At 41.4% G+C, this 22,318-nt stretch overlaps 1 protein-coding gene across 7 annotated transcripts in view; it reads left to right on the forward strand.

The window, feature by feature from the left end:
- The first annotated feature begins 2,623 nt into the window (after positions 1–2,623).
- TANC2 (tetratricopeptide repeat, ankyrin repeat and coiled-coil containing 2) overlaps positions 2,624–22,318 on the forward strand; it is a 774,525-nt gene continuing 754,830 nt past the window's right edge. For all 7 annotated transcript variants that reach the window (XR_003092631.1, XR_003092633.1, XR_003092632.1 and 4 more), the window contains exon 1: positions 2,624–2,695. The gene's annotated coding sequence lies outside the window, so the exon portion shown is untranslated. The remainder of the gene's footprint in view (positions 2,696–22,318) is intronic.

Consider the following 22,318-nt stretch of genomic DNA (forward strand, 5'->3'; position numbering starts at 1 on the left):
GATCTTTCTAGTTTCACAGGAAGCCATTGATGAGTAGTGAGTGCTATTTCTCAGTGAGTTGTGCACTTATAGTCTAGATGAAATGATAATAAAGATCCTTTTTATTATTTATATTGCATGGGCCTGAACCACAAGTCTTTTTATTAAATTAAATTTCTCTATCATCTAGCACTTAAACTGCATCTTCAAGTAGATTTCCCTGTCAAAAAAAATTATTGGTTTGACATGACTTGTTCTTGACAGATCCATGTTGACTGTTTATCACTTCATCCTTTAGATTAGTCCTCTAGTCACTTTTTATTGCCTTTTTATGTCTCTTGGTACTTCTGATTTGCTTTCAACATCACCCTTTTTCTGATATTTATTTTTTTCCCCCTTTCTTAGAAGCAAGGGTTTTTTGGTGATTTGGGGATATGGTTTAGAAAGGTGAAAAGATTATTTTGTGGATAGGTTTTGGGAACTTGTTTTTTCCCCTTGTATATTTTTTTCATAGACATTAGGGCTGGAAGGGACCTCGGAAGATCGAGTCCAGCCCCCTGCCCAAAGGGCAGGAAGTCAGCTGGGGTCATAGGATCCCAGCAAGATAAGCATCCAGTTTGCTCTTGAAGGTGTTCAATGTAGGCGCTTGAACCACTTCCGGTGGCAGGCTGTTCCAGACCTTGGGGGCTCGGACAGTAAAGAAATTCTTCCTTATGTCCAGCCTGAAACGGTCTTGTAGTAGTTTATGACCATTCGACCTAGTCGTCATCCCTTGGGGCGCTCTGGTAAACAAACGTTCCCCCAGATACTGGTGGTCACCCCTGAAACTTATAGGTGGCCATCAGATCACTCCTGAGCTTCCCTGACCTCTGATCATGCGTGTGGCTCTTCTCTGGACTCTCTCAAGCTTCTCCACATCCTTTTTGAATTGTGGAGCATATAAAGTTGGGTGAGATGTTAGACAAGCTTTCAGGCACACATTTTCACGTAATTATAGCTGGTCCAAATATTTTTTTATTCCTATTTCTATTGTTATTTTAATTTAAGTTTTAAAATAAAATTAAAATTATCATGCCATATGTTGGTCCCCAGAAATTATGATGTACAACTATATAGTTGTGAGAGAATGAATGTCTGAAAGCTTACAGGGGTATAGGTTGTAGCTGTGTTGGTCTAAGGACATGGGCAGACAAGGTTCTTTGGGTAAATCTGATATTTTTTTATTAGACCAACTCAAATAGTTGGAAAAATTCTTCTTAGCAAGCTTTCGGGTATAAATACCCTTTGGCAGGCTGAGGAAGCATCTACAGTTGGTGTGTGCTCTTTCTGGGAGTAAAAAAGCCAGAGGCTGGTATGCATGCAAGAGAGGTAGTCAGTGAAGATGTAAATTGAGGAGTCAGTGGGTGAGAGACAGGCTGGGGGAGGTGGGGCAGGGGAGAAGGGGGATGAATCTAGCAGGTAAATAGTGGAGAGGTACTTGGGGAGTCAGATGTTAGGCAGGTTTATTATGCGTCATAAATCCAATGTCTATATTTAGTCCATTATTTTTTGTATCCAGGAGGTTTATGAAGGGAAGTTCATAGGCTCATCTATGAAAAGTATTTTGTGGTAATTGGGTTTTCTTGTCTTTGATAGATTTCTGGTGGGTGTTCCTTCTGGTGCGCAGTTGTTTGGTCTCTCCTGTGTATTTTCCATCAGGGCATTTGGTGGATTGGATGAAATGTATTACATTTCTGGAGGTGCAGCTGTAAGATCCAGGAATGCTGATGGTTCTTTTGTGGGGTGCAGTAATTGTGGGGGTGATGGAGATATTTTGGCAGGTTTTGTATTTCTTGTACTGTCGTGGTTTGGATCCTCTCGGTGTGTTTTGGGCCATAAGAAATTTGCTTCTGGTGATGAGATTAGTGAGGTTCAGTGCTTATTTGAAGGCTAGGATGAGTGGTTCTGGGAAGCTCTCTTTAAGAATTGGGTCATCTTCTAGTATAGGTTGCAATTGTTTGAGGATTTTCCATATAGGTTTGTGGGAGGGGTGATGCATCATAACCAGTGGTGTGTGATTTGTGACGGTTTTCCTTTTGTATGCAGCAGTTCTTCACATGGTATCCACTTGTCTAACATCTCTCCTAACTATACTGTAGTTACTGCAATCTTCAGAATTGCCTTTCTCAAGTTCTCTAATGGTTTGCAGACTCTTACTGTAATCTTGATTCATGTGCTACAAGCTCTCTAGAAAAACACTTAATTAACTTTTACAGTCAATATGTCTCTACCTCTTATCACAAAGATTTTTTGTCTTTTTTTTTTTGTTGCCACTTCACCAAGTGTGTTTTTAGGGGGGATTTAATAGTTTTGTGTAGAACCTCTATATGCACATCTTAATTTCTTTTAATTGTCTTTTTATGGCTGATTATGTCATTCTATATAGTTTAGTTATTTCTTGTCTTCTTGCCCAAGAATTGCATTATTTCTGCAGTCTTTCTGGTAAAGATCACTTGTATGGTAGATATTGCTTTCTTTCAAAAAGTTGAATGGCAAAGAAAGCTGATAATTTTTTTTTTTTTTTTCAGGGAGTGTGCTAAAAATCATAATTTAATTTTTGCATTGGTTTAGTGTGCCTTGTTTCTTATTTCCCCTTTTTAATCTTCAGAATATATCCAGTGAATTTGAGGTTTCCCCCTCCCACCCATTCCCTCTACCATGCAATGGAATCTTGATGGTAAGTATAGTATTCAAAATGCTAGAGACTAATGTTTGGACAAATCAGAAAATAATGCAACAAATCTTTTAATTCTGCCCAGATGCATGGAAAGCCTAGGTTGGAAGGATGGTATTGTTAAATGTTTGGTAATAAATAGGGGCCTACTTAAGTTTTGGCGAGACAGTGAGTTTTTTGTGTTCTGCTTGCAGCATGTGAAGCAGATTTTGCAGTGGCCCCATCCCTTGCTGCTGGTTCCTGGTGGCCCTGCCCCTTGCTGCTCATTGGGAAAGGGTGCCACTACCACTTTCTTTGGTTGATTTCACAGGAAATTGTGCCAATGCCGAATTTCCTGGTGATTGCAGTAGTTTCCATGAAATCTGTGATGTAGGTAGGTCCCTAGTAATAAACAACTGCTGTGGTCTCTCTTCTGAGCAGTGATTCCCTAAAATCACATGGTAGTGTTTTACATTTAAGCATTAGTGATTTCAGTTTAGATGGCTTTATTTTGCAAGAGAATAGGGAATACAATTAGAAATGATGAATTAACTCAATATGGAATCTGAAAGTAAAGCAAATCAGAGATGCATAAGCTTTTGTCAGTCATTGAGTAGATTGACAGAAAATAACAATGAACTGATCCATTACTTTTATTATTAAAAGAAAAAAGTATTTTATCCTAGAGGTGCATCAATATATTGTTGCATATTGGCATCAATAAAAGGCAAATTAACATTATTGGCAATTGGCTTTTTTGGCCAATTATAATGCTACCTGTAAATGCCACGTACATGAATGCAGCCAGGCAGCTTGGAGAGCAGCGTCCTTCTGGTAAGTCAGGGGTGGGGTGGGGGGAAGGGCATGGGGAAAGCATGGTGGGGCATGTGGCCCCCAGCTTTGTGTGTGGGGCAAGGGTGGGCTGCCCGCTGTGGGCCTAGGGACAGGGGCTGCGCCAACCTCTTCCTGGCTGGGGGACTGAGCTGGGGCTGTGCTCGGGGCAGGCTCAGCTGTATGAGGTGGGCAGTGGCGGTGCCAGGAGGGGTGGCTATGGGGGTGGACAGGGAATTTTGGGGTGGCTATAGCCCCCCCAAACTTCCCTACTACCACCCCTGCTTGGGGCACTGCTCTGTTGCCTTTCCCTTGGGAGCCCTGCCCTGAGCAGGGGCAGTGCTGGGGTGGGGGCTTGGAGGCTATATATTAGCCACCCCAAAATTCCCCATTCCCACCCCTTCTAGCACTGCTGCTGCCTGCCCCATGCAGCTGAACCCACTTTACTCCCACCCCGAGTGCAGCCCTGGCTCAGCCCTCCTGCTGGGAAGAGGCTGGCACATCCCCTGGCCCTCAGCCTTCAGTAGGCAGCCTGCCCTCATTCTGTGCACAAATCCAGGGGGCCACATGCCCTCCATGCCTCTCCTGGGGGTGTGTGGAGCGGTGGGAGCCATCCCCGTGCCCCCTGGATAAGCAGCCTATGACTCCATCCCACTCCTAGCCCCGGGATCGCATTTACTGCCCTGACTGTGCAGCCCCTGCCCCACTCTGTCCCTCACCATGGGGGACTTAATCTGTCCCCCCTTGCCCTCCACCCCCCGCGCCTCTTCTTTCCCATAGACGTACCAGCAGGATGCTGCTCTCCAAGCTGCCTAGCTGCATTCCTGTAAATTGGCTATCGGATGGGTACCGGTATTGGCCAAGAAAATCTTTATCAGTGCATCTGTAACTTTATCTCCATCTCTCTTACAATTTACAGCTCTCATTTATGTTACATTTCAGATTTACCAAAATAAATGTCACACAAATGGTGATAAAACCTTTCTTGAAAATGATATGCTAATATTTCTGCCAAAATATTTTCATACTGCAAGTTAACCAATTAATTTTAGATACCAGATCCTTACTTACGCCCTGATTTATCGTTAAGACATTGAAGTGTAAATTTTAGTACAAAAAACTAAAATTTAAGAAGATACTCCTCTTTATGTAAAGAACTATAATTTCAAAATAGAATCAAATGATGGGACCTCACTACTACTAATAAACTTCCTTTATCATTTTTTATTTTTTTTTAACAGCATTAGTATTGTTGGTTAGGATCTTATTCTTTCAGCACCATAGTTTAAATTTTGCTAAACTACATGAGCAAAATTAAAATAAACTCAGTATTTTTGCTAAGCCTGGTATGCTTGCTCAAAGAAAATGTAGTCTCTTTCAATCAAAAATGAAGGAATACTGCAAATATTTCTAACATTCACTTGTAGCAAAATGAGAGGACCTTAACTGTATCTGCTACGTGTGTGTATAAATATAAGTTACATGAATATAAAGTAAGTAAAATGCTATATGATAGCAATCATAATCAGGATGGTTTTATGTCGTCCATGTAGCTCTCCATTGCTGAGTGGCACAGAACTCCTATTCTGCTTTTACTATCCAGAATGATATGTGCTCATGCTAATAAACAGGGTTAGATTAAATTATTGGTGCCACCTCCAAGTCTAACTGGCATGTCTATCTTTTAAAACGGGGCGATGTGTAGGAGGCGCACGCAGGTGCACGTGCACCCCCTGGGTGGCGGCACACCCCTTACAAAAAGGCACTGCTGGCACTGTCGGTGGCGCCTGTGGGCAGTCACCGGTTGCCACCCCTGCCACCAACACTGCTGGTGGCGTCTGTGGGTGGTCAGCGATCCCCACTGGCCACTGCTGATACTGCCGGCGGCGTCTGCGGGTGGTTGGCAACCCCTGGTTGGCACTTGCCACCCCGCCCTGCCCCACCACAGGGAGCGCCGGCCGTGTCTGCAGGAGCTCCCACCGTTGCTGGGGGTATGTGTCGTTCATGCTTTAAAACGATAGGAAAGTTGTTTCATTATTAAGATTATATTAACCATGTAGAAGTTCATTTTAAGAATTAGTTAGGTTTCATACACTGATACATTAGTTTATTTCAACTACAGGTAGCTAAAATGTTTTATATTATGGTTGTTTAGGCAAGGTAGCATTTCAAATGTGTATAAAATGAAGTGCAAGTGGTAACTTTTAATACTATCATAAAAAAGAGCATGACAAATTGTCTTATTTTGTGTGAAACTCTTCTGAAAGAATCTAAACTATACAGATAAATCTAGTGATATAAATCTAATAAAAAAATAATAAAATTCACCTGCTGAATCAAGGCTCTGGTAGAGCTCAGAGTGGAAGATAATATTTGCATTTGAACTTTGACAGAATTCTTGTTGGGCCTTTTTTAGGGAGTGTGTGCAATTTTTTTTTTCAATATGAAGGTTGTTTTTCTGATGCTAATAATATCTGAAGGAAAAGGTTCTAAGGGAGAATCTTTTAGTTGACAGAAAGGTAACATGTTGCTGCAGTTACATGTATAAATGGCGTAAAAAAACTTCCTTTCAGAGTTCTTCTTGTAAATCAGGGGTGTAGGATGTAAATCAGTTCACTTATGTCTCAGGAGATATTCAGGCCTAATCCTCAGCATGAAAAATAGAAGATATAACAAAAGTTGGATACTAGAGGAACCATTACATTTTTATATCTAAAATACTACTATTACTGGGGACATTTACTGGCAGTTTTTATATGGGGAAAACTTAACTTTATTAGTATAAGTGGAAGAACAAGTCAGGAGGGTATAAAAGAGTGCCTGAATCCAGCATACCATCTCCATCTGGAATGAGGGACTGCTAACAGTTGTTTGATTGCTGGAGTATAGAGTTGAATTTTGTGTTTTAAGGATACTATTTGTAGGTTAATGTGGAAAGACATGGGGTGTGAAAGAGGTTTGAAAAATAGAATGATGAATGAGTGGTGACAAAAATCCCATAAGTGTGTAGGTGCTGCTGTGACACTTTTTAGTGTATGGATGAGTGTTGAGGTGATTCTAAACAAAGACATTTGTGACGTGTCCTGGAAGGTTATGGTGTGAAGATAACTGAACAAAATTCCAGTGTCGGAGAGAGATGAACGGTTAATCTCAGGGTAGTGTGATCAAGAATTTGGCCCCTCAAGTCTGGTGATAATGGACAGGGAGATACCAGCCCAGAAGGTAACATATATTGCATATATTCATGACAAGAGCTTAACAAGGGCGCAATGATGCTTCATTTTCTTCATTGGTTTCACCTAGTATGAAGTCATTAGGAATATAGTCTAGAAAAAAGGATTTGCCTCTTCATTTCATGTTGTTGAAATCATGCAAAGTTATTGTTGAAGAAAATCAATACTTTAGTTTTAAGCATGGATAAAGACCCCTGGCTTTGCATCTGTAATCATTTTTGACCAGAGGTCCTGGTTTTCCTTGATGATAAACTGCAAATTCTCTGCTAAAAAAATAACAAATTCACTGCTAAAACCACCAAAATCCATGATTAAAGTTAAAGGCCCCATCCACAGCCTTGCTGGTGCCCCTTTCCAACCACCCACAGCTGCTGTTCCCCCTCTCTGCTGGAGGGGGCCCCCAACTGCCCGGGCTACGGACTGGACCGCAGCCCGCTGCCTCTGCTCCCCACCCTGTTATGGGCTTGGGCAGAGCAGCTCCCCGCTGCATTGCCAGGAGACACGGGGGACCCACACCCCCCAGATCTGTACCCGGGGCAGGCACAGACTGAGGCTGCTGCCCAGGGTGGGGCTTGGGGCTGCAGTGTGTGGCTGCAGGACCCCAGTGGGGAGCAGAATGGGGCCATGGTGGCTCATCCAGGGGAGGGGGAGTGGGAGGGCTGGCTCCCTGCTGCTGCGCGCACTCCCAGATAGGCCATCCACTTGCCAGCACTCACAAACCCACTCCTCATTCACCCAGGGCTTTTTGGTAGTCTCCTAATAATACCTAACAGGTTCTGTTCTAGGTGTGTTTAATACTCAGACATGATTCTTGAAGAACACTGGTTGTATGTAAAAAGACAAAAACCCTTTTCAGTATGCTAAAAAAGTTAACGTTATTTTTGTTTTCTTTTTTTTTAAAAAGGGCTAACATTTTTCCAAAGGAAGAGCCTTAAGTTAGGCAACCTAAGAGGAGGAGTTTAAAAATGGCTTACAAGCACAAAGTCTCATTAACTTCAGATTGCAAATTCTGCTACACTTTTTGGTCTACTCTCGATGTTTGTAATTGTTTTCTTTATTTGTTGAGCATGATTGTAGAATACCCATAGCTGTATCTAAACAAGTGAAATACATGCCTTCTTTCTTTGAAATGTATAACAATTTTAGGAAAGGCGAATTTTGATTTCACATTATTGTTCTTGATTCAGTATCCCTTTCATAGAAAATTAAGGTTGGAAGGGACCTCAGGAGGTCATCTACTCCAACCCCCTGCTCAAAGGAGGACCATCCCCAACTAGATAATCCCAGCCAAGGCTTTGTTTAGCCGTGTCTTAAAAACCTCCACATATTGAGATTTCACAGCCTCTTCGGATAACCTGTTCCAGTGCTTTACTACCCTCCTAGTGAGAGTTTTTCCTGATAGTTAACCTAAACTTTCCTTGCTGCAACTTGAAACCATTGCTCCTTGTTCTATCATTTGTCACCACTGAGAACAGTCTAGCTCCACCCTCTTTGAAACCACCCTTCATCCAGCTTGGTGTCATCTGCAAACTTGCTGAGGATGTACTCCATCCCATCTTCTAGGTTGATGAAAATATTGAAGAAAACCAGCCCAGGACCAAGCCCTAGGGCACTGCACTTGGTACCAACTGCCAACTAGACATTTAACTGTTGACTACTGCTCTCTGAACCTGATAATAGAGAGAGTTTTCTATCCACCTTGCAGGCTGTTCCTCTAATGGTTAACCCATACTTCCTTAGCTTGCTTGTAAGAATGCTCTGAGAGAACACATAAACAGATCAAATTTTTGTTGCCTCTTAGTTCTCTTTGCTTACCCTCCAATAAGCAAAACAAACATTAGGTCTTCTGTTACCTAAAAATATATTACTTTGTAATGTTGTTAATAAGGAGAAATACAGTAAAATCTCTGTTATCCAGCATCCCCAGGCTAAGGGGATTGCTGGTTATATAAAAATTCCAGTTATCTAAAAACCTCTGCTAAGGGGTGCAGGGGTGGTGGTGGCGGTGGCTGCCCGTGGAGTGGCGGCAGTGCAGGATGGTGGGTGGCAGTAGTGGCAGCCACGTATGACCTTTCCACTACCCCCACCGTTTTGGCCGGCCAGAAACTTCGGTTAATGGAATTTCTGGTTAGTTAAATGCCGTATAGCAGAGATTTTACTGTAAATGTTTTTGGACAAGATGCAGGAGGCATAGAAGATGGTAGTATAGTTCCACAGTAACTAATATCTTCCTATTCTTGAAGTTGTGAGAACTTAATTGTATTAATTAAAAAACTTAAAATAACTTGAAAAAATATTGCTTGAATTGTAGATTTAGAAGAATCGTATTGAGCTGACAATAACATGAATGAAAAGGCACATTATCATCAGCAGTACTCTTGAGGAAAAAAGGTTCTGTATTGCTAAAGGTAGCTTATCATTGACACTTACGCATCTCTACCAATAGCAGGTAGAGCAGCCTCTCCCATAATTGATTTTGGTTTAATTTTTCAAATTATTGCAATGATTTTCATTGTTTTGCATTGTAGCCAAGTGATAACTCTGAAAAAGTGTTTCTTAATCAACTTATTGGGAACCAAAACTATACTTTGTGGATAATACAATTTGTTTTGGAATGTATGTAGTTAGTGGCTAAATTTACCATTAGGCATGTGAATTTAAATTTTTTGTATTGGAGCAGTGAAAGAGATATTCCATCAGTATGAAAAACAGTTTTTCCAGTATTTTCTCATTACTTAGATAACAAAAGAAGTTGGTCCCCTTTTTGGGACCTCAGTGTAAAGAATGTATGTTGCCAATCACTTCCTTACCACCTCAGAATAAATGGCAGAGAGATCGCAGTGACAACAGTGATTTCAATGTGTATTTGCTTTTAAAATATTCATGGTACCACATGTTTTCAAGTCCTGGTGGTTGTGACAATTCATTTGCCATAAAAAGATCCGTTTCTTTTTTTTTTTTTTTAAGTAGACAGCCAATTACCTTATTTCCTTAAATCCAATATGACTTTACATTTAAGACAACCCTCCAAGAATTAGGTTCTTTACATGAAAAATTAAAAATTGGTTACAGTTTTCCATGTATGGAATCTAATTATTGGGGATCATCTTAAATTTGTCGTCCCCTCCCTGCACTCAGAAAAGCAGCAGCAGGGGTACAGATAGGTTGTCCCTTGTTCCCAGCACCTTCCTCCCCTGCCACTTACCCCATGTAGCAGCTCTGTTTCTGGCCTGGGGCATGGAGCGCACAGTGGCTCTGACCATGGCTGGGTGGCAGCAACAGCAGCCCCAGTCCCGAATTAAGGCTGGAGCTGCAGCAGCTCCCCTGTTGGTGATATCCCCTGCACAGTTAAGAATATGCTGTTGCTAAAATTGTTTAGAATACCATGGGTTTTGCTAAGAACTCATTTGAGGGAACACAAGCATTTTTAAGGGAAATTTTTCTAGCAGAATTTAAGGGGTTTTTATATTGTTTTGCCTGAAACATTTAAAAATATCCCTGACTTAATTTTACTGCCTTGTATACAAGCAGAATTTGAGGTTTCCCATCCTAAACCTTGTGACATTTATAGCATTATGTATAAATTAGTCTGTATGAATAAATCTTATTTTATCACTTTTAATTGGCAATATTGCAGATAGGCAGGGTTTTGGTTTACAGCATATTTATGACAAATTGGCAAGCTTATGGAGCTGTTGTTGGGGCCAGAGACCCAGGTCCATAGCCCCCTCCCCTCCACAGCAGCACCCAAGCCCTGGCTGCTGCCCATGAGAGGTGGGGGCTGCTGTGGTGTGGAGTATGGAGCTCAGCTCCCTCTCTCTGTCCGCCATGGGTGGTGTAGCTGGAGCAGAGCCTGGCGGGGTGGGGAGAGCTGCGGGCTTGGCCATGGGGGCCAGCTCCTAGCCACTACATTCACTCCCAGACTTGTGTGCAGAGCAGGTGTGGGCTGTAGGGTCTGGGTTCCCCACCCTGCTGCCTCCTCCCCACCGCCCCTACCCCCCCAGGGGGCAGGATGCAGCATGGCAGTGCAGTGAGGCCAGGTGTCACTGCTGCGAGCTCCGTGCCACCATGGCAAGGTGCCCTTCATGCCACCACCCCCATTACTGTTGGGCAGGCAGGGGGTGCCTCACCAAGGCAGCATGGGGCTTGCAGCATCATCGTGCTTCCCCATCCCAACTGCCATCGGAAGTGGTTCAAGCACCTACATTGAACACCTTCAAGAGTAAATTGGATGCTTATCTTGCTGGGATCCTATGAGCCCAGCTGACTTCCTGCCCTTTGGGCAGGGGGCTAGACTTGATGATCTTCCAAGCTCCCTTCTAGCTCTAATGTCTATGAAATTTGTGAAATTCTAATATAGTAAGTTTATTTTATTTTCCTAAAATTCTGGAAACAACCTGGGAAGTCTCTCTCTGCTTTTAAGCAAACTTTTAAGCATAACAAGATGCTAAACAAGTAGAAAAAGGCACTAATACAACTCTCTGATTATTCCTGTCTACAAATTAGGATTTAAAATAAATCCTATGAATTTAAGGTGAAGGGTAGGTAAGTTCTATATAAACTTTCCTAACATGGAAATGCCTGTCACTCTTCACTTGCAGTGAGTCTTTTTAATCCAATATTGAGACTGTGTTTAGATATTCATGTTGTTCTAAATTGTGTTGTGTGGTTTGTGTGGCTTTTTATATGCACAAATAAATTGGATGTGCACTTAAATCAAGAAACTTATTTTGGTAGTATGTTAAGCAAGAATTTCATCATGTCTGCAGATATTAAAGGTTGATGCATCAAATGACTTCAATTGCTCCAGTCAGTTAAGGTACTGTTCTTGTAACTGAATAGAAAGTGGTCTCAGAAGATTGCATTTCAGCCCTGCTTCCTTGGTAAGGCATTGCATTACTTGCCCTTTTCTGTTAAAAGATCACATAGTCTCTGCAAGCCTGTAGCAATAAGCCTGTTTTGATATTTCACTCCTTGCTGCCAGGCAGAGCAGTAATATTCCTAGAACATTATATCATGCTCTTTATTACACTCATTCTAGAAAATATAATCTGTGACTAGATTCTTTCTCTGACAATTTAATGAGTTTTGATTCAGGATCTTGCAGAAAGGATACAGCAGACATCCATGTCATTCCGCTTTGTGTTAGTGTTTGAAAGGAATTTTTAAGAAAACACATCCTCTCCTAGTAAGACAAATGGAAGGTGGTAGATCATGTTTAGAAGCTGGTGTATTAACATAGGACTTCCATCTTGTTTGTTTCTGGTAAAATCAACTGTGTAAAAGGTTAACATTACTTAGAACTCTTTAGTCAGTCCAGTGTAAAGTTGCCTGACTCTTCCAAGGAACCAGAGCACGAACAAATTTAATCTAATCCTATGCTCTGAAGGTAAATTTAATAGGTTTATTTAATTGCTAATTGCATTTTAGTTTATTAAATTAACAGATTCACTATAGAAAGAGGAGCTGAAACTATTGCACATTACTCTTATGCTCTGAATTGTAACATTAATCAGAGAAGGTTTCAGTCTAAGACTAGTTTGCTGAGAATATGAGTTTAAAGGGTGGAATAATAGTCTCTTTCAGTCTGGATTTTACAACAAAATGGACATAATTCCTAAGTGATCTGTGGTATGAGCATGCTACCTAAAACATGTACTAGCTCATGTTAAGTTAGTTTTTTTTTTTTTAATTTATCTGATCTTTGAGGCATACAGGTAGAATGCCCTGATTTTCTGCCATCTAATTGGGCTTTATTTTCTGTAGAATATTTAAGTACCAAATCCCTTTTATAGTTCTAAGTCCTGGTTAGGGTTCCCAGTTTTTGAAGCCATGAAGTGCAAGTGTCATTTTTTTTTTTTTTTTCTCTTCATTACTGCCATTCTCATTGCTGCCACCTAAATGGTTTGATCTTTTTTTATATTGATTATTTTTTCATAGTTTTTTGGGGGAAAAAAACAGTTTTTATCCTTCTAAAATGCTAAGGTAGAAACTCTATTTTCTACATTTGAATAAGGACATGTTTCATGAGCAGTGTAATAAGAGAGCCTCAGTTTAGGAACAGCTACTTCCTTTAGGTCTTAACTTTTTGATTAACAGCCAAGATGCTTCTAAAATATCGTATTTAATTGCATACCATATACATGTTTTCCTAAAAAAAATCTGCCTTCCAAAATTGAGGGGTGTTTCTTCTGTTCAGTGGAGAAGCTGATTGTCTAATCAGAGGCTCTGTAAGATAACTGCTGTTTTTCTTTCTCTTCCCTTCACTTCAGCAGCCCTATGGAGGGAGGGACAGATACAGGGGTGGGGAGGTGGAGTGCAGCAGTGTAGTCATACCCCACTTTGATTCCTGTTCCACCAAAAGTTTAAAAGCAGCTCCTCTTCTGCAGCAGGAGCAATGCTGAGAGAGTTAGTTGACTTTATGCCTCATTACAATCTACCTGATTTCTGCTAATTGCTCTTTACTTCACAGGGGTTTATGACTGTATCTCCTTATTTTGCTGACTTAGCTAGTCCTGGCCCCCCTCCTTCACAACCCTTGAGACTGTTTTTAGGCTTTTTCAAAATACTAGGTCTGTCCATGAAGTCCAGTCCTCATCAGCAGCTACATTTCAGATTTTTTTGGAGTAACCAAGAGCTGCTGACAGTTCAGCTGTGAAAGGGTTAAAATTAACTTTGGCCTGAGGAGGGAAAGGGAGGGTGAATGAACTAAAACATCAGCCACATACGGTCATTCAGTTTTTCCTGGGAGAGTTGTTCAAGACTTTTCCTGAAAAATGGCCACTCCAGGGGGAAGAATAACCTGGGAACAATGAGGGTTAAATTGTTCCTAGGACAGTTTCTCCTGGGAGAGTGAATGTGTACACGTATTCTCTTCTGAGAGAAGCCACAGCACAGTCCTGCAGCATCCCTGGGTGCTTTGCTTCCCCAATTTTTCTCCAGGTGCATTACCTTGTACTTGTTGACACTGAAGTTCATCTGCCGTTTTGTCTAGTCAATTAGCTTGGTGAGATCTTGCAGCTCTTCTCCATCAGCTCGGGACTTAACTACCTGGAATAATTTGATCTCATTTACAAACTTGGAAATTTCACTGTGTGCACCCCTATTTCCAGGTCATTGATGAAAATATTGAATGCAATAGGACCCAGCACAGATCCCTGTGGGACCCGCCTTCTTAACACCCTCCGTTCAGAAAAGTGACCATTTAGTCCTTCCTATCTTTTGACCAGTTCTCAATCCACAAAAGAACCTTCCCTCCAATCCTGTGGCAATGTAGTTTTTTGAAAAGCCTTTGGTGAGGAACCTTGTTGAATGCTTTTTGAAAGTTGAAATATATTTATGTCAACTGTATTCCCCTTGTCCATCTGCTTATTAACATCCTTGAACTCCAGCAGGTTTTGTGAAATGGGATTTCCCTTCACAGAAACTATGTTGACTCTTCTCCAGCAGATTGTATTTGTCCATGTGACTGCTGATTTTATTCTTTTTAATAGTTTCCATCAACTTGCCAGGGATGGAAGTGAGACTGACAGGTTTGTAGTGCCCAGGGTCACCTGTGGGGCTCTCTGTTAAGATGGGTGTTATGTTGACAACTTGCCAATCCTCTGGCACAGAGGCCTTTTATATGAGAGAGTGCAGAAAATCCTTGCCTCATAAATTGTTTGAGATTTATAGCACCTTGCCATAGAGCAGTGGTGGGAAATTAGTTTGGATGGTGGGCCACTTAATGAATTTTGGTGAGCTGTTTAGGGCTGCATACATTAAATCTTTCAGAAGATATCATCTTAACAAATTATAGATTTAAAAAACCCCACAAATTGTACCCAAGATCAAACATCTACTATAACGCATTTTAATTCTAATACAAGGCATTTTTGTTTTTGTCCTGACTTGTGCATTTTTGTGTAGTGTATATAAAGGTGATTTTATAATAGCTCAAAATAGTCTTACTTTTGTATATTGTGTGTGGCAGGAGGATTGGGGAGGGGCTGGCTATGTGCTAGGTCCTGAGAGCCAGCTGGGGGTGGGGGAGGTATGGGCAGGGGTTGTGTGCAGCAGAGCTCACCCTGGCAGTATGGTGCAGGCGTGGTCTCCCCCCTGTTCAGCCCATGGCTGCCGCCATGATGCTCCACATGGGGTCAAGCCCTGCCAGCTCCCACCCAAGGCATCCTGTGCCATGCTTCTGCCTGCGCCTGCTGACAGCCAGTGTGCAGAGCTTCCCAGCACAGCTGTTCCTGCTGTTGCTGCAGTCACCCAGGCATTGCTCACCTTCCTCATCCTACAGCAGCTCCTCCTCCTCCTGCTGCACCTCTCTGTGTTGCCCCCCTGCCCCATGCCTGGTTGGGTGTGTGGCATGCATCCCCGTGGCTGTTGTCCAGTCCAAGCTCTACCTGCTGCCTGGAGCAGCACAGCAGGGGCTGGAGAGGGAGCTGAGCAGTACCTGGGCAGCTGCAGCTGCACCAGGAGCAGCCCCACTGGGAAGCTGTGTGCACTGGCTGGGGCTAGGGCTGTCAGCATGTACGGGCGGGTATGTAGTGTGGGTTGCCCTGGTTGGGAGTGGACATGGCTCAGCCCTATGCAGAACACTGCAGGCCAGATGCAATTAATCGGTGGGTGTTTGCCCATGGGTCGGATCTAATCAATTGGTAGATGTTGCCCACCCCTGTTTAAAATGGTGAAATGATAGAGAAGTTTGGAAGTAGCTTTTGTTTTGACTGTTGGGTAGCCTACTGTGCATACTCAATAACCACCTGGGCACTTTTGCATCAACACTTCATGGAGTAGGATAACTAGATGTGTATAAGTGCCAAAATGGCAGTTGGGTAGCTAGTTAAATGCCTTTTGGGTGCATAAACTGAAATAGGGTTACGCCCATTATGTCCATTCAGTTACCTTTGTTAAATTTGTAATCTTTTAAAAAGAAACTGTTCGTCATTCCCTATTTTCCTTAAAAACATGTTTTATTTAGTTCATTTCACTAGTGTTGGAACAGAGCTTCTTTCCAAATCCAGTAAATACTTATGATCTGTAAGAGTTTGCCTTATGTACATCATTGCTGACAGCTTTACGTTCTCCTTTTGAGAAGTTTTTCACATACATTCTTATACACGACTGTGTGTCACTAAGCATTTTGACCTGAGACTTTTGTAATTTAGTAGGTCCAACAAGGGTTACTTTGCCTCCCTGCCTGGTTGAGTTGGAACAGTTTATCAGCTGGCATTCACAGGATGTATCAGTTTTCTCTTTCTTTCATTATTTCTTACTCCCTCCCCCTACCTTTTTTTTTTTTTTTTGATGGTTTCTTATCCTGCTGATTTTCAAAGGGGTTCAGGCTCATTGCCACCCTCTCCCTCCATATTCTTTCTTTTTGTAGTACTTACATTTTGCAACTCAATGGGCACATCTACATGTGGTGTTAGTGTGCAGTAATAAACTCTGCGTATCGTGCCAAAGTTTGCTGTTCCTGGGCACTGTGTTTATATATGTGCCCAGGACCACAGCACGTTGAGCCAGGCCAGAGCAGCCGTGCCTGGCAGAGGGTCTGGGGGTGGGTCAGCCTGTCGACTTGGGACTGCTCTGACTTTGCTCAATGTGCTGCAGAGAGGCTGGCTAGGGTATGAGGGTGTGGGGCTAGCTGGCAGGCAGCCTCTGCACTGAAACACCCTTGTGCCCCAGCCAGCCACATCAGTGTCTACATGTGCAGAGTTAAAAAACAAAAACAAAAAACGAACAAACAAACAAAAACTCTGCTGAAGGAAACTAATTAACTCGGCAGCAGGGGTAGTACTTGTATTTACAAGTACTACCCCTGCTGCCGAGTTAATTTGTTTCCTGCAGCCTAATAGTGCCACATGTGTAGAAAGGAGATGTTTTCTATACAGCTAGTCTCTTCTGCAATAAATGTCTCATCTTGTGTAGACACACCCAATGTGGATTCTCTCTCTCTCTCTCTCTCTCTCCTATTCTCTATTCATTCTGTAATCTGGTAGCATGCCACTAACTCCTAAGCCATCCTTGCAGTGCCTTCTCCCAAATCAATTGATTTTTTTTCTTTTTTTGTAGCTCTTTTCACAAGAGACTGATTCATGTCTTTGACCCACATACAAAGCATTAGTGTTGTCTCAGATTGCTGCATATACTCAACAAGTGACATTTGTAAGTTATTCAAGTCCCGGGGAAGGAAGGGGCTTGAGATAAAGCTGGCTAAATAGAGCTAATTTACTTCCTGGGTAGCCACTGGCTGAGAATGAAGAAAAAGTTCCTGCCAGGTCTGTGCATCCTTGACCTGGTAGAAGATCAGTCCAGTGCTTGAAGGGGCCAGTATCCTTTCAGCCATGGCCACTCAGTCTCACTGGTGACAGGTGCTACCCAAGCCAATTGAAGAGAATGTACTGGTGACCTGTAAGTTCATGCCATGTGGTCATCCCACAAGATGACCCTTCACATAAATGGACTTATGCTGAGGGGGATCAGACAGGCTTGCAGAGTGTTTGTCTTCCATTTGGGCTGTCATGGTCAGAGAATGCTAAACAAGGCTATATATATGTATTACATCAATAAGAAAGGAAGCACAAGCTTGTCCCATTCAATGAAGAAGCTGTCTGACTGGCATTGATGCCATTGCATCTGCCTTACAGTTCCCTGGCCCTCACAATGAGAGAGCAGAGTCATATAAATCCACCATGAGTGGGAGATCAAAGACTCCATCCTCTCGTGACTGTTCCAGTGTGGGTCTTTTTGGAAAGATTCAATTGTAATGGAGAGGAATGCAGCAATAAAGTCTTCATATCTTGCCAAAGTTTGCTGTTCCTGGGTGCTCTCCTGCTTGAGAGAAGGCTTTAGTTTGGGTTCTGATTCCTTTCTGATACTGTAGTGGAAGCTATATGCTTTCCCTTGGATCCCATTAATTCTTTGATTCATCAAGAATGTACAGCAAAGCAGTGTCTAGTTCATCCTGATAGCACTAGCCTGCCCCAGACAGCCCTAGTTTCAGGACCTCCTGTAATTTATTGATGAGAGATTGCATTTCCCTTCCTCTGTTCCTGGACCTGGCTCTGCATCTGAATCTGCACTCTCTCCATCTGACTTCATGGATATTTGATGGTCCTCTCAGCTAGAGTCATTCTGTCCTGTCTGCGTTACTAAATGTCCAAATGCTTATGATGAAGGGTTCATGAGGAGCATATACCTAATAAAGTGGCTTGGATACTCCTTGTTGCCCATGAATGTGGTATCCCCTTGGTACTGTCACTGATAGCAAATATTATTTTGTCTCAAATACTGTCACTGGCAGCAACCTCCACTTATTTTCCAATCTGGCCCACCAAAACTCCCAGTTGAGGGCTGGCTGATTTTCTAATTTTCTGTCTGCTGAAGTTTCTGAAAGGACTGACAAAGGTCCTCCCATGTGTCAAGGAGGGAGTTCTTCAGTGGGATCTGAATCTGGTCCTTACTGCACTAATGTGCCCACCATTTGAGCTGATGGCATTCTGTTCATTCCATAATATGTCTGTGACGGGTCTTTCCCAGTGACTATTGCTTTTGTCAGGTGAGTTAGTGAGATCTAAGCCCTAATGGCAGATCCACTGTATATAATTGTCTGTCTCTCTGATTCTCAGCCAGGGTGTCAGAAGAACCTTTTAACCATGATGTGGGGCTGCACAACAGTAGCAGTGTTAGGTGTGCTAACACCTACACATGATTCTCAAGATAAACCCAGAGATTTCAAATAGGAATACAGTGTCAACACACACTTTGATCTGTTCTAGTCTTCCTGAGTTCTTTGCAACAGAAGAATTGCTCTATTATTTTTCTGTAGTAAAAAAAGAGTGAAAGCTAAGAGTTGTCATTTTCCGAGGGGTGCCTTGAGTCTAAAACAATGGAGAACCACCAGTTTACCTGGACAAGGTGGTTCTCTGTTTCCACCCCAGATTGCTGTCAAAGTTCTATGTCAGTTAGCAGGTTTCATTACTGGATTGTACCCTAAAGCTGCACAATTCATTACTGAATGTCTGAGAGCATATGCACATGGATACCAACTTGAAGGAGAAAGGGAAGTTACTAAGTAATAGCTGGAGTTTAAACCCTGCCATCCTTCCTCCCTTCTTCAAAGTCCGCCTCTTTGAAACTGTGGTTTCTCATTTTTTTGCAACTCCTATCTGTTTCTCCCACAAAAAAAAATCCCTGACCATGATTACATTCTTAGTTGGCATGATGTGTGAGGGGCTTATAGAATTCATTAGCTGCAGAGACAGGTCAACTTGGAGAGACATTAGCCCTTCTCAGTTCCTCAACATCATTTGGTATGTCAGGTTGGACCAGGTTATTTGTGAACTCCAGAGGATAGAAGCCAAAAATACTGTATTTTGGCCAATAAGACTATTCTGCTAGTTTCTTAGGATACACTTGTTCCCAGCTTTCTTTTTACAAATAGGTTGTTTTTGGTTTACATGGCAATTTCTTGGTTTAATTTTTCACTGTAAGTTTATAAAGAGCCATTCAGATGTTGATAGCCTTTTATCTGAAATCAAGAAATACAGTAATTTTTGTTCATTTTAGCTTCCTTCTCATATACATATTCATTTTTAAGTGACAAAGCCTTGTATTTAGAAACAAATGGGATTTTGAACTTGGCTCTGTGAATGGTGATGCATTGTTCAAATTATGCATGTCTGAACTCTATTGCAGTCGTTTATACTCCAAACCTAGGGAAAATGTACCTTCTCTCCCTTTTAAGTGTTTAGCTATCCAGGTGTCAGCCTCTTCATAGTGGTTACATTGTTCCTACATTTGTATAACATCAGCAAAGAGAACTGAACCCCTATTAAACACAAGGTAAGGTGTGGGGGGACCCTCAGTTTAAAAAAAAAAAAAATTCTTCCTTTTTATTATGTTTGTGTATAGTGAATATTTCTAGTTATACTTGTGTTAATTTCTATCGTTTTGCTGATTAAGGTGCAGTGTGTAAACACAACAGGATTGCCTATAGAACACCACAGCATTTTTTATGTAGTCTGTTAACACTTCTTACATATAGTATTTTTGTTGAGCATAAATTGCAAAGTGTAACATGGAGATTAAGATATGACTATATACATCTATATGTATAAATGGATGTATGGAAAAAGGAGTAATTTAGAAGTATAAAAATTGTGGACATGAATTGTAAATGCTTAAGGGATTGAATGGGATGTGTTTAACAATGAAGCTTTTGAATAAACTACAAGGGACTCACCATACCAAATCAAACCGTCAGGCAATCGTGAAATATTTGCCTGCAGCAATTGTCAGCATTGGATACAAGCATTGGATGCAAAATGATTTCCTGCAACAACTAATTCCATAGAATGGAGAAATCCTGCAAAGTCAGGATTTTTAAGGGAGTTAGGTACCAAACTGCCAAAGAGATTTTGTATCCCTCATTCTTAGGGTATAAACACATGTAACAAACTGCAGTAGCACTAACGGGTATTTAATACAGCTGTTATTTCTGCATGATTTGCAGCAATATGAGTATGTAGCAAAACAAGTCTAATTTTACACTGCTTCATTCAGGGTCACATTTACAGTGATTTAGCTAATTTATATCACTGAGGGATCATGCAGACATAATAGATTGTAACAGCTGCTGCACAGTTCTAAGTAGCAGCTTCCCTCCTCTTTTAGGTGTGTTTGTCCATTTTTTTTTTTTTTTTTGGCCACTCTTGCCCAAAATCCTAGTCCAAAGCTATTGATTTCAGAAATAGCCTTGTGAATGTGAGGTATGTCATGTATGCATAACTGCTTAGATTATCAAAGCTTCTCAAGCTTTGGGACTCTGAGGAGTGTACCTAGAATTTTGTATCTCAATCCCAGAAAGATATTAATAAGTTACAGAAAATTCAGATATACTTAGTAACAATAACTGAGTGATAAAAGAACAAAGGTAGTTGGAATAAACTGTTAACAGTAGGAAAGAGCCTGCCTGTGTATGTGTTTAAAATAATTGCAAAATTAAAAAGTTGTAAATGCCATGAAGGGAGAAGAATTGCCAATGGGTTGTCCAAGGTGATATTTCTTGGTTGCTCTCTCCAAAGAAATGTGACATTCTATTTGGGGCACCCCTCAAGTTCCAGATTCTAGAAAGTTTGTCACATTTGAATGCTTCCCAATGTACGTTTATTTTAGCCAAATTAAGGTCACGTTTTGAATCCTAGTTCTTAAAGATACTGAAGTTTCTTGCTATATCAGTTTGTTTGATTTTTTTGTTTGTTTTTATTTTATTTATTTTTTATTTATTTATTTATTTATTTTTTTAAGAAATGTTGCTTCCTGATTTCACTTTAGCTCATTTGGTTAGCACATGGTGCTAATGACCCCAAGGTTGCAGGTTCAATTTCCCAGTTGAACTAGGTGATCTCTTGAGTCCCTTCCAGCCTTACTTCTCTGATAACTTGGTGGCTCTTTTTTGCAATAGGTTTTTGTATAGATACCACTTGATTACTTGTTGTTTTGCATGTGTATTATGTAGGTGTTAGTCCTGACTCTAATTTGTTGTTTTTTTGTTTTTTTTTTCACATCAAGTGTTTTTATTTCATGGTGATTGGTGGAATTTACAAAAAAAAAAAAAAAGTTAAACCTTAAATAAGTTAGAAATATAATGTATTCTAAACCATCGTGATTATTGTACAAGTGACCTGTGTTTTGTATGTTTAATTTGTAAACTTAGGTTGGTGTTAGGTGGCTTGCAGCTTTATCAGTTAGAACAGTGCTATAAACCTTCCTGGAATAAAACATCATCTACTTGAAAAGAATTGGTGTGAAATGACAGCTGCTAACAAACCTTACCACTCTCCACTATGAGCTGCTATGCTCATAGTGGTAAGTGGTAAGGTTTGCAATGATGCTTTGTTCCTTGATTCAGCAATCTTTGGGGCTGTCCCCTCGAGAGAGCTCTTCAGGTGAGCCTTTTTCTTACTGTAAGCAATTTGTTGTTGTTGTTTTGGCAGAGGAACACAGTTCTTGGTCATATCTGGGAACTTTTGGGAACCTTGAATATAAGGACTTAATACTTTTAACTGAATGCTGCTATGTATGTACTGAGCACTCTGGGCCCTGATCTAGCAGAGCACTTAAGTGCATCTGTAACTCGAGCACCTTTAATAGTGATACTGAAGTGGTAGATGCATGTACAAATACATGCATATTTTTGAGCTTTTTTTCCTAGCACCTTACAATATCATGGCTTATAAGCACTTTTTATATCCTGTCCTTTGCTGAATAGGAAACTAACATGGCATCAGCAGAACTGCTGCTACGAAGACCTCCCCCAGCTACTCTCTCCATGCATATGGACTTCCATTTCTTTATTATTTAACACTTATATTGAAGGCACCTCTGGAGCCCAACTGGGATATGGCCTCTTGGATTAGATTCTACATAAATGTAGGCAGAAGGGAGCACCTTTAGACAGTGATTCTTAGCTTGGGTGCTGGGGAACCCTTGGGTACTATGAGATGGTTTGAAGGGTGTTGCAGGAATCATAGTAGTTTCATAGCAGCTAGGGTCAGGAGGGACCTGAACAGATCATCTAGCCTGACCCCTT

The sequence above is a fragment of the Alligator sinensis genome, unplaced genomic scaffold (genome assembly GCF_000455745.1).
Source record: "Alligator sinensis unplaced genomic scaffold, ASM45574v1 scaffold444_1, whole genome shotgun sequence".
Taxonomy (NCBI): domain Eukaryota; kingdom Metazoa; phylum Chordata; order Crocodylia; family Alligatoridae; genus Alligator; species Alligator sinensis.